This window comes from Pristiophorus japonicus, unplaced genomic scaffold (genome assembly GCF_044704955.1).
Source record: "Pristiophorus japonicus isolate sPriJap1 unplaced genomic scaffold, sPriJap1.hap1 HAP1_SCAFFOLD_385, whole genome shotgun sequence".
In the NCBI taxonomy this organism is placed as follows: domain Eukaryota; kingdom Metazoa; phylum Chordata; class Chondrichthyes; family Pristiophoridae; genus Pristiophorus; species Pristiophorus japonicus.
In genome coordinates this window covers 586,876-598,826 of record NW_027253707.1, presented here as the reverse complement: position 1 = coordinate 598,826, position 11,951 = coordinate 586,876, and the positions used below count along the sequence as shown (strand labels likewise).

The following is an 11,951-nucleotide window of genomic DNA, read 5'->3' as shown; positions in this document are numbered from 1 at the left end:
TTCCATAGTTAGGAAAGGATATACTTGCTTTGGAGGCAGTTCAGAGAAGGTTCACTCAGTTGATTCCAGGGATGAGGGGGTTGACTTATGAGGAAAGGTTGAGTAGGTTGGGCCTCTACTCATTGGGATTCAGAAGAATGAAAGTTGATCTTATTGAAACGTATAAGATTATGAGGGGGCTTGACAAGGTGGATGCAGAGAGGATGTTTCCACTGATGGGGGAGACTAGAACTAGAGGGCATAATCTTAGAATAAGGGGTCGCTCATTTAAAACTGAGATGAGGAGAAATTTCTTCTCTCAGAGGGTTGTAAATCTGTGGAATTTGCTGCCTCAGGGAGCTATGGAAACTGGGACATTGAATTAAGACAGAAGTAGATAGTTTCTTAATCGATAAGGGGATAAGGGGTTATGGGGAGCGGGCGGGGAAGTGGAGCTGAGTCCATGATCGGATCAGCCATGATATTAAATGGCGGAGCAGGCTCGAGGGCCGTATGGCCTACTCCTGCTCCTATTTCTTATGTTCATTATGTTCTTATACCTTAATACCTTTGGTTAATAATAGGCTATCAATCTCTAATTTAAAATGAACAATTGATCCAGCATCAATTGCTGTTTGCGGAAGAGAGTTCCAAACTTCCATCACCCTTTGTGTGCAGAAGTGTTTATTAATTGCACTCCTGAAAGGCCTGGCTCTAATTTTTAGACTCTGCTCCTCGTCCTTGACTCCCCAACCAGCGGGAATAGTTTCTCTCTATCAACCCGATCTGTTCCCCTTAATATCTTGAAAACTTCGATCAAATCACCCCTTAACCTTCTAAATTCCAAGGAATGCAACCCTTGTTTGTGTAACCTGTCCTTGTAACTTATCCCCTGGAGTCCGGGTATCATTCTGGTAAACCTACGGTGCACTCCCTCCAAGACCAGTTTACCCTTTGTAAGGACTGGTGCCCAGAACTGCTCACAGTGCTCCAGGTGTGGTTTAACCAAGCATTGAGGAGAGCAGGAGATTGGCAAATGCATGTTCCAAATGATTGCGTGCTGTGAAGTACTGAGCACTTTGCTCAATGTTTGTGGTGGTGAGGGAGGGATCAGAGGTGAAGATTCTTTACGCAACACTTTAAAAAAAATAGCAAATGAAACCCTTTGAAGACTCACCTGCGCTGAGAAGGGCATGGCATTGTGGGATGTGTGGGAGATGTGGATTGGTTATATCTCCTGTGTGGGTGGTAGAGGCAGTGGGGTCTGTCCAGACTCCAGTGTGCAGTATTGTTGGAGGTTTTACCGCGTGGCCTCGTCCCCACTCTTCAGCCATTGGCCCATCCTCCTCGGCCCACCTCCTCCCCAGGGCCAACTGGAAAGGGAACAGACTCTGCCGTGAACCAATCGGATTCAACTTGATTCCATTCCTGGAGACTCCAGGACAAGCCAGCAGGGTTGCCAAGCCGAGCTGTTGGCTGGCTTATTATTGTTGGCGAGCTTGTTTATTGACCAGACGGCAGATTCCAATGGGCGGCTGTCAGCTTGCAATGGTCAACTTGCATCACTATGGCAACCACTGCAATTCGCTTAACCTCAAAACTCCAGCTGGGATTCCGCAAGCACATCAGGAAGGTTGAAAATCACTCGTATAAAAAAAATCCCGAGGGGGTGGGCGGGGAAATTCGGCACGTTTGCGCCTCCCGGCGGGGGAGGGGGAAGGACGAACGGGCACAAACGATTTCCCGCCCCAGAGCGGAAATTAGATGTCAGCGCTAGCCTCGCAGGTCGCGAACCAGGCCGCACTCCGCCCGCAGGAGTGGGGGGGGGGGGCCAAATGTAAAGGGGAGGTGTCAGCCGCCATTTTCTTTGCTGACTTACCGGCCGGGCCTTTCTCTGCCAATTCCGCGGGGTCCTCACCGCGATGGTGCGGCCACGGCACTCCCGCATCCCCGGTGGGGTAGTGAAGGCCCCCTCGCCCCACTGCGGAGCCCCCCTTTAACGGCGTGGGGTCAGGGGGTGGTGGGCACGGCGGCGGACTTTGGTTACTGCTGTAGTGGGAGAAGGAGGAGAGAAGGACTGAGAATCATAGAATTCTGTACCAGACTCTGACAATAACTCGATAAGATGCACTGCAGCAACTCGCCAAGGCTTCTTCGGCAGCACCTCCCAAACCCGCGACCTCTGCCACCTAAAAGGACAAGGGCAGCAGGCGCAGGGGAACACCACCACGTGCAAATGTCCCTCCAAGTCACACACCATCCTGACTTGGAAATATATCGGCCGTTCCTTCATCGTCGCTGGGTCACAACCCTGGAACTTCCCTCCCTAACAGCACTGTGGGAGCACCTTCACCACACGGACTGCAGCGGTTCAAGAAGGCGGCTCACCACCACCTTCTCAGGGGCAATTAGGGACGGGCAATAAATGCCGGCCTTGGCAGTGATGCTCACATCCCATGAATGAATTTAAAAAACTGGATCAGGTACCTGGTCTTGGCAGAGCAGCAAGGGAAACAAGAGTAACTACACCCTGGGGAGGGAGCGGACTGGGAGTTGCCCGGAGTTTAAAAAAAAAACAAATTCATGTTGCTACATTTGAATTTAATTTCTTTTTTAATGCTTCTCAGCTTCTGTTTCTTCTATTTTTAACCAAGATTGGAATGGGCAGAGTGACAACGGACGTGTGAAGCCTCTTCAGGAATCGCTTCTCGTGATGACCAACAGAACCTGGTGAGAAGGTATTGCTGACTCTGGTTAGATGCAGGTTTTGGTGGTGGGGGGGTGGGGGGGCGGGGGAATGATCAACACTGGTGGTGTGGGCCCCACTTTCGACAGCCGCTGCCATTACACTTCCTGGCAGGTTGAGGCTGGGAACGATAGCATAGTGGTTATGTTACTGGTGCTAATGATCCGGGGACATTAATTCAAATCCCACCACGGCAGCTGGGGAATTTAAATTCAGTTAATTAAATAAACGTTGAATTAAAAAAAAAGCTAGTACAGGTTGAACCTCCCTCGTCCAGAACTCCCTTATCCGGAACCACCCCTCGTCCAGAACCATTCCCGGCCACCGGGTGGCGCACGCGCAGAACTCCGACATGAACAAATTGAAGTCCTTCCTCGCTGGCCTGACCCCGCAATTCCCTCCCCCATGATCTCTCGGTCGCACTCCCAGCCCCAAGCCAGCCAGCCCCGCTATCCCCTTGCTCAGTTCCTGTACCATCCAATTTAACGTGACCACCCCTCGTCCGGCAAAATTCCTTATCCAGAACAGGCCGGGTCCCAAGGGTTCCTGATAAGGGAGGTTCAACCTGTATCAGTAATGGTGGCCATCAAACTACCGGATTGTCGTAAACACTCATCTGGTTCACTAATGTCCTTTAGGAAAGGAAATCTGCTGCCCTTACCCGGTCTGGGCCTATATGTGACTCCAGACCCACAGCAATGAGGTTGACTCTTCACTGCCCTCTGAAATGGCCCAGCCGAGATACCCAGTCATACCAAACCGCCAGAAAGAACAGCGGTTCAAGGTGGCAGCTCAGTACCACCCACTCGAGGGCAATTAGGGACGGGCAGTAAACACTGGCCTTGCCAGCAACGCCCACATCCTATGAATGAATAAATTTTTTGGGGGGGGGAAGAGTTTAAACTCCCGCCGGGAGGGCGGTGAAGGAAGAGAGTACCGTGTCTGCGTGGTTGGGAATGGAAGCTTTTGGTGTGAAAAGAGAAAGTTAGTAAAGCAACCGGGATGTGAGAAGGTATCAGCAGAAGATCGAAGAGAGCTGATCAAAATCATGAGGGCTTTTTGATGGAGTAAATAAAGAGGAATTGTTTCCAGTGGCTGGTGGGTGAGCAGCCAAAGGGTAACAGAATTAACAGTGGCACAGTTATAGTACTGGGTTAGTAATCCAGAGGCCTAGACTAACCACCCAGAGACTTGAGTTCAAATCCCAACATGGATTACTATTAGTATCAGTGACCATGCAACTACCGAGTCGTCGTAAAAACCCATCTGGTTCACTACTGTCCTTTTCGGGAAGGAAATCTGCCGCCCTTACCCGGTCTGGGCCTATAGGTGACTCCAGACCCACAGCAACGTGTTTGACTCTTAACTGCCCTCTGAAACGGCCCAGCGAGACACCAAACCGCCACGACAAAGTCAGCACTGTGGGAGCACCTTCACCACACCGGACTGCAGCGGTTCAAGAAGGCGGCTCACCACCACCTTCTCACGGGGAAATTAGGGGAGGGCAATAAATGCCGGCCCTGCCGACAACTCCCACATTCCCTGAACGAATAAAAAAATATATAATTGTCCAAAGAAGCAGAGACAACATGAGGGAAAATATTTACGAGTTATAATGATCTGGAGTTCACTGCCTGAGAGGGCGGTGGAAGCAGATTCGGTAGTAACTTTCAAAAGGGAATTGCTTGAATTGCAGGGCTATGAGGAAAGAGCACGGGAGTGGGACTGATTGGAGCGCTCTTTCAACGAGCCAGCACAGACACGATGGGCCGAATGGCCTCCTTCTGTGCTGTATGATTCCATGTTTCTATAATTCCAAGAGGCTTTCTCACCTGACATCAGACCATAAGCACATAAGAAATAGGAGCAGGAGTAGGCCAATTGGCCCCTCGAGCCTGCTCCGCCATTCAATAAGATCATGGCTGACCTCCCACCTCCCACTGCCCTGCCCCCACACCCTCACCATTGGTCGCCCAACATGTCCATCCTCACCTTCCTACACCAATGGGAAAGCGGACAGACTCTTTGTCCCCCGACTGGATGATTCTGGACTCTCCGTCAAGCGGCCTTGTGTTGTCTTCATATCTTCATCCAGCTAGAATAATGCGAAGTCGTGGAACGATGAACGGTTCAAAACTCTGCACCTTCTGACTCAGAGGTGGGAATGATCAAGGGATTTGGATAAAGAGAACCAGAGAAATTTACGGCACGGAAGGAGACCATTTCGGCCCATCGTGTCCGCACCGGCCGACCAAGAGCTATCCAGCCTAATCCCACTTTCCAGCTCTGGGTCCATAGCCCTGTAGGTTACGGCACTTCAGGTGCACATCCAAGTACTTTTTAAATGTGGTGAGGGTTTCTGCCTCTACCACCCTTTCAGGCAGTGAGTTCCAGACCCCCACCACCCTCTGGGTGAAGACATTTCCTCTCAAATCCCCTCTAAACCTTCCCCCAATTACTTTAAATCTATGCCCTGGTTATTGACCTCTCTGCTAAGGGAAACAGGTCCTTCCCATCCACTCTATCCAGGCCCCTCATAATTTTACACACCTCAATCAGGTCTCCCTTCAGCCTCCTCTGTTCCAAAGAAAACAACCCCAGCCTATCCAATCTTTCCTCATCGCTAAAATACGCCAGTCCAGGCAACATCCTGGTAAATCTCCTCTGCACCCTCTCCAGTCTGGTTCTAGGATGAAGGAGGTGGGATCACCCAAAGCCACTGTCTGCGAATATCCCAGAATTGGGAGCTGGGGCTCGGGTCTCCAATTGCCAGAACTGTCAGGAGTGGGGTCCGAAACCCCTTCACCTTCTGACCCAGAGACAGCCAAAGGCTCCTTCCAAAACAAATGGGAAAATACTCAGTTGCCCCCCCCCCCCCAACCCTGCCCCCCACCCGAAAGGGAGTGGAGCACAAAATGAAACACTCCACTTCATTTCTGGGGGCACTAGCGGGGGGACATGCTGGGAGTGAGCGCAGCGCTGCGCGCCAGACCTCGTAGCATTGCCAAGTAGGGGGAGTCCTGCCTTAATTAAAGGGACAGGCCCAAGCTGCAAACTCTGCGCTGGAAAAATGCAGCACCGGGGAGCGGGGGTACCATGCCAACAGCCCGGCAGTCGAGCAGAGTGCCAGGCCGACCGATCGTGGCACGGACCCTGCCGGTTCAACGTGGGCGCTCGGCAAAATAATCGGGCGTTATTTTTTTGGGACGGGCCGCACCTCCCCTTTAACTGTCGCCCCGCGAGTGGGCCGGTCTCCCGGTCCGTGTATGTCCCCCCCCCCCCCCCCCCCACGAAGCTGTCGTTGTCATCGCCCGGCCGGGGTTCAGGGGGCGAGACCCAATTTAGGGTCCGGGGCAAGAACAGGGCACGGCACACGGTGATGATGTCAGCATCGCCGGCGGAGCAGGGCGCTACGGGTTACCGCCGCCGCTAAACCCCCATGGAATTTAACGAGAGCCGTTAGCGGGGCCACGCCCGGGCGGAAAGCTGTTTGCGCCCCGTTAACGCCAATGGGAGGCGCTAACCACCCGAATTTCCCAAAGGGGTGGAACTGGAAAAGAGTGAGCACTTGAAATAAACGACGCGCAAAAAATATCTGACTGACCTGAAGTTTAATTTGTTGGATCCCTCCCAGATCCCGAACATGGACAGCAGGAAACGGAGCAGGCCAGATACCTTTCACAGTGACTATGGGTACCGCTTAAATAAAGTTCCCCGGGAAAGTCACAGAGTGAACGAGGTGGAAGTCAGAGGCGGAAGACTCCCCAGGCAAGGTCCCAAGTTCTCACCAGCCCCGCCGTCCTTTCTCGACTCGCTGGAAAACCGCGCGAGCAATCGGCCGGCGACGGTTTTACCGTTCCTTATGGAACACCAAGACCAGCTGGTGGAAAGACTCAACGCAGTGGACTTGCAGAGCCCGGAAGTCCATTGCCTGGTCAAGGGTCTGAAAGCGGGGGTAGAAAAGGCCTCTAGCAAAGAGGAGGTCCTCTCCATTCTTTGGCTGGTGATCCATTCGTCCTTCTTGGTGAAGAACCTGGTCTGTTCCATCGCCGTCCTCGACCAATGCGACAGCCCGCTCGACAGAGGCGTGGCGGACAACCTCATCGCGCTGCTCCGGCACCTGACCCTGGCCTTTCCCGACCGCGTGCAGGCCCTGATCTCCGTCCCCGTGGACCTGTTGCACGCCAAGCTCCAGCGGCTCCAGAGCCTGGGCCCTCGGCTGTCCTGGCCCACCAAGAAGCAGCTGCTGGACCTGGAGGGCGCCGTGGATGCGGCCTTCCCCGGGGAGCGGGGTGCCGCCCGGCCCAGGTCCTCCCGCCGATCCGCCGGCCCAGGATTTCCGCCAGCTCTCCGTCTTCCCCAGCTCCTGGGACAGGGCCGGCCCCGCCGTGCGGCCCAACCGGATCAAGGGCCCGTAACGAGAGCAACGGCGCCTACCTGGACACCCACTTCCGCCTGCTGCGGGAAGACTTGTGTGAAGCCACTGCGGGAGGGAGTCGTGGCCTGCCTGGCCCCGAGGAGCCACTTCTCTGAGGCTTGCCGGCCGGCGGGCGAGCCGAGGGTCTACCGGGACGTGCGGGTCCTGCACCCGGTCTGCCAGTGGGAGGGAGTCACGTACAAGGCTCGGTTCGACCCGCGTGCCTTCCGCCGGGGCGCCGGGCCGGGCTCCGAGCGGCTGATGAAGGGCTCCCTGGTGTGCCTGCTGGCCGAGGACTGCGAGGAGATATTCTTCGCCACGGTGGCGTGGTGGAACACCCCCTGCTCAGGTTCGAACCACGTCTACCGGCACAACTTCGTCATGGTGGAGTCGCCGGCCTTCTTCGAGGCCTACCGCCACGTGCTGCGGGGCCTGCAGGACATGGACGACCGGCGCCTGCCCTTCCAGAGGTACATCGTCAAGTGCAAGGTCACGGTGCACCCGCCCGCCCACCTCCAGCAACGGGACGTCGCCAGCCTCGACCTGCGACCTTTGCTCAGGGCCGGCGATGCAGGGGCAGCTGATGGAACTGTGGCTGAGGTAGGCCTCATCCTGCGCCAAATTACTGCAGCAACCTGTATTTATATAGTGCCTTGAACATAAGAAATAGGAGCAGGAGCAGGCCATACGGCCCCTCGAGCCTGCTCCGCCATTTAATATGATCATGGCTGATCTGACCATGGACTCAGTTCCACTTCCCTGCCCATTCCCCATGACCCTTTACTCCCTTATTCAATGTCCCAGCCTCCACAGCTCTCTGGGGCAGAGAATTCCACAGATTTACAATCCTCTGAGAAAATAAATTCCTCCTCATCTCAGTTTTAAATGGGCAGCCCCCTTATTCTGAGACCATGCCCCCTAGTTTTAGTTTCCCCCATCAGTGGAAATATCCTCTCTGCATCCACCTTGTCGAGCCCCCTCATTATCTTATAAGTTTCGATAAGATCACATCTAATTCTTCTGAACTCCAATGAGTTTGTACTCCAACCTACTCAACCTGTCCTCATAAGTCAACCCCCTCATCTCCGCAATCAACCTAGTGAACCTTCCCTGAACAGCCTCCAATGCCAGTATATCCTTCATTAAATACGGACACCAAAACTGTATGCAGTACTCCAGGTGTGGCCTCACCAATACCCTGTACAGTTGTAGCAGGACTTCTCTGCTTTTATACTCTATCCCCCTTGCAATAAAAGTGCTTCACAGGAGTGTTATAAGATAAAAATTTGACACCGAGCCAAAGAGATATGTTTTAAGGAGCATCTTGAAGGAGGAATGAGAGGTAGAGAGGCGGAGAGGTTTAGGGAGGGAGTTCCAGAGCTTGGGGCCCAGGCACCAGCAGGCATGACCACCAATGGTTGAGCGATTATAATCAGGGATGCTCAGGAGGGCAGAATCTCGGGGCGGTAGGGTTGGAGGAGATTACAGAGATAGGGGAGGGGCGAGGCCATGGAGGCATTTGAAACTAAGGATGATAATTTTGAAATCAAGACGTTGCTTAACCGGGAGCCAATGTAGGGCAGTGAGCACAGGGGGTGATGGGTGAGGGGGACTTGGTGCGAGTTAGGACACGGGCAGCCGAGTTTTGGATGAGCTCAAGTTTACGTAGGGTAGAACGTGGGAGGCCAGCCAGGAGTGAGTTGGAGTTGTCAAGTCTAGAGGTAACACAGGTAGACAACACTTTTCCCACTCGTTGGAGTTCAGAAGGATGAGGGGTGATCTTATAGAAACATTTAAAATCATGAAAGGGATAGACAAGATAGAGGCAGAGAGGTTGTTTCCACTGGTCGGGGAGACTAGAACTAGGGGGCACAGCCTCAAAATCCGAGGGAGCCAATTTAAAACCAAGTTGAGAAGGAATTTCTTCTCCCAGAGGGTTGTGAATCTGTGGAATTCTCTGCCCAAGGAAGCAGTTGAGGCTAGCTCATTGAATGTATTCAAATCACAGATAGATAGATTTTTAACCAATAAGGGAATTAAGGGTTATGGGGAGTGGGCGGGTAAGTGGAGCTGAGTCCACGGCCAGATCAGCCATGATCTTGTTGAATGGCGGAGCAGGCTCGAGGGGCTAGATGGCCTACTCCTGTTCCTAATTCTTATGTTCATATGTTAACAGAGTAAAACTGTCCCTGGGTGCTTCACAGGTGCAATCATCAGACAATATGTGACACTGAGCCACGTAAAGAGATATTAGGGCAGAAAGAGGCCATTCGGCCCATCGTGTCTATGTCGGCTCTTTAAAAGAGCTATCCAATTAGTCTTTTCCCCACTCTTCCTCCCTTTTTTTCTCCTCATGTCGCTTCTGGTTTGTTTGCCAATTACCAAAAATCTGTACCCTCTGGTTACCAACCCCTCTGCCGCAAACAGTTCTCCTTATTTACTCGATCAAAACCTCTCCTGACTTTGAGCACCCCTTAAATCTCCCCATAGACACCCCTCGATCGCATTCCCACTTTCCATCCGTGGTTCCTGGATAGCGATTCGGTCTGGAACCCAGCCCCCTTTCCTTCCCTGGCTGTCAATGTGTAATATTCTTTACACTGCTAGTTAAACTATCAACCGACAAGTGGACAACAAAATGTCACATACATATTGGGCAGGGCGCAAAACCAGCGAAGAAAGAAAGGACCTGCATTTCCATAGCGCCATTCACATCCTCAGGACGTTCCAAAGCACTTTACAGTGAAATAGTTTGGAAGTGTAGTCACTGTTGTGATATGTGTTTGTGTCTGTGTGTGTGATTGTATGTGATATGTCCTTACCATACAGTACAAATGCACATGAGGCCCATGCTTGAGAGAAGGTCACTCTGTTACCAGCAACTTTTATTCCAGCACTGAAGTGATGAAGGTGGGTGGAGCTTTCCCTTTTATACCTGAAAGTCCAGGTTAGGAGTGTCTCCCACAAGTTCACCACCTAGTGTTCATTGTTCTCACAGTGTACAACTAGTCAGTTTATAATGGGTTACAATGATAGTTAAATACATGACATCACTTCCCCCCAAAGTCTTATTGGGATCACAGGTTAAGTCTCTCTGGTGGTTTACGCTCTCTTGTAGAGCGCCTGAGTTGGGGCTCCGGTTGTTGGGCGATGGCCTGAGTGTCTGCTGTTTGCAGTGCCTCAGGCCTGTCCGGACTGCCCACAGTGACTGGGCTCTCCTCCCTTTGATTCCTGTGTTCGGTCACCTGTGGAGGAGTGAACTCTATATCGTGTTCTTCCTCTGCTTCTTCTATGGGGTTGCTGAACCTCCTTTTTGTTTGATCCATGTGTTTGCGGCAGATTTGTCCACTGGTAAGTTTAACTACCAGAATCCTATTCCCCTCTTTGGCAATCACAGTGCCTGCGAGCCATTTGGGCCCTGCAGCGTAGTTCAGAACAAAGACAGGGTCATTGACATCAATACATCGTGCCCTCGCATTCCTGTCATGGTAGTCACATTGTGACTGACGCCTGCTCTCAACAATTTCTTTCATGGTGGGGTGTATAAGGGATAATCGGGTTTTGAGCGTCCTTTTCATTAGTAGCTCTGCGGGTGGAACCCCTGTGAGCGAGTGTGGTTGGGATCTATTGGCCAACAGGAGGCGTGATAAGCGGCTTTGTAGGGAACCCCCTTGGATTCTGAGCATCCCCTGTTTGATTATCTGCACTGCTCGTTCCGCCTGGCCGTTTGAGGCCGGCTTGAATGATGCCGTTCTGACATGGTTGATACCATTTCCTGCCATGAAGTCCTGGAATTCAATGCTCGTAAAGCACGAGTTTTGTCACTGACCAAGACGTCAGGTAGACCATGGGTGGCGAACATTGCCCGTAGACTTTCTACCGTGGCCGAGGATGTACTTGAATTGAGAATGTCACACTCGATCCATTTGGAGTAGGCGTCTACTACAACCAAAAACTTTTTTCCCATGAAAGGACCTGCATCGTCCACATGGATGCGTGACCAAGGCTTTGTGGGCCAGGACCAGGGGCTAAGGGGGGCTTCCCTGGGCGCATTGCCCAGCTGGGCGCACGTATTGCACCTGCGAACATAAAGTTCCAGGTCTGCATCTATCCCTGGCCACCAAACATGTGACCTGCAATTGCCTTCATCATGACAATGCCCGGGTGCTCATTGTGGAGTTCTCGGATGAATATCTCTCTGCACATCTGGGGCATGACTACTCGGTTTCCCCATAGCAGGCAATCGGCCTGAATCGAGAGTTCATCCTTGTGAAATGGTTTGAATTCCTCAGGGCATGCCCCGTATGTGGCTGCCCAGTCCCCATTCAGGACACATTTCTTGACTAGAGACAATAGCGGGTCTCTATTTGTCCAGACTTTGATCTGACGGGCTGTCACGGGTGAGCCTTCATTTTCGAAAGCTTCCACAGCCATGACCATCTCAGCAGCATGCTCGGTTGCCCCCTCGGTGGTGGCTAGTGGGAGCCTGCTGAGTGCATCGGCGCAGTTTTCGGTGCCCGGTCTGTGCCGAATTGTGTAGTCATAGGTGGCTAACGTGAGCGCCCATCTCTGTATGCGGGCCGATGCATTTGCATTTATGGCCTTGTTGTCGGCCAAAAGGGACGTTAGGGGTTTGTGATCTGTCTCCAGCTCAAATTTTCTGCCAAACAGGTACTGGTGCATTTTTTTTACAGCATATACACACACAAGCGCTTCCTTTTCTACCATCCCGCAGCCCCGTTCTGCCTGGGACAGACTTCTGGAGGCATAAGCTACCGGCTGTAACTGACCCTTGGCATTAACATTGTG

The 11,951-nt window shown here is 52.5% G+C and overlaps 1 pseudogene; it reads left to right on the top strand.

Annotated features, from left to right (window-relative positions):
* The first annotated feature begins 6,368 nt into the window (after nucleotides 1-6,368).
* LOC139250522 (NFX1-type zinc finger-containing protein 1-like) overlaps nucleotides 6,369-11,951 on the top strand; it is a 533,603-nt pseudogene continuing 528,020 nt past the window's right edge.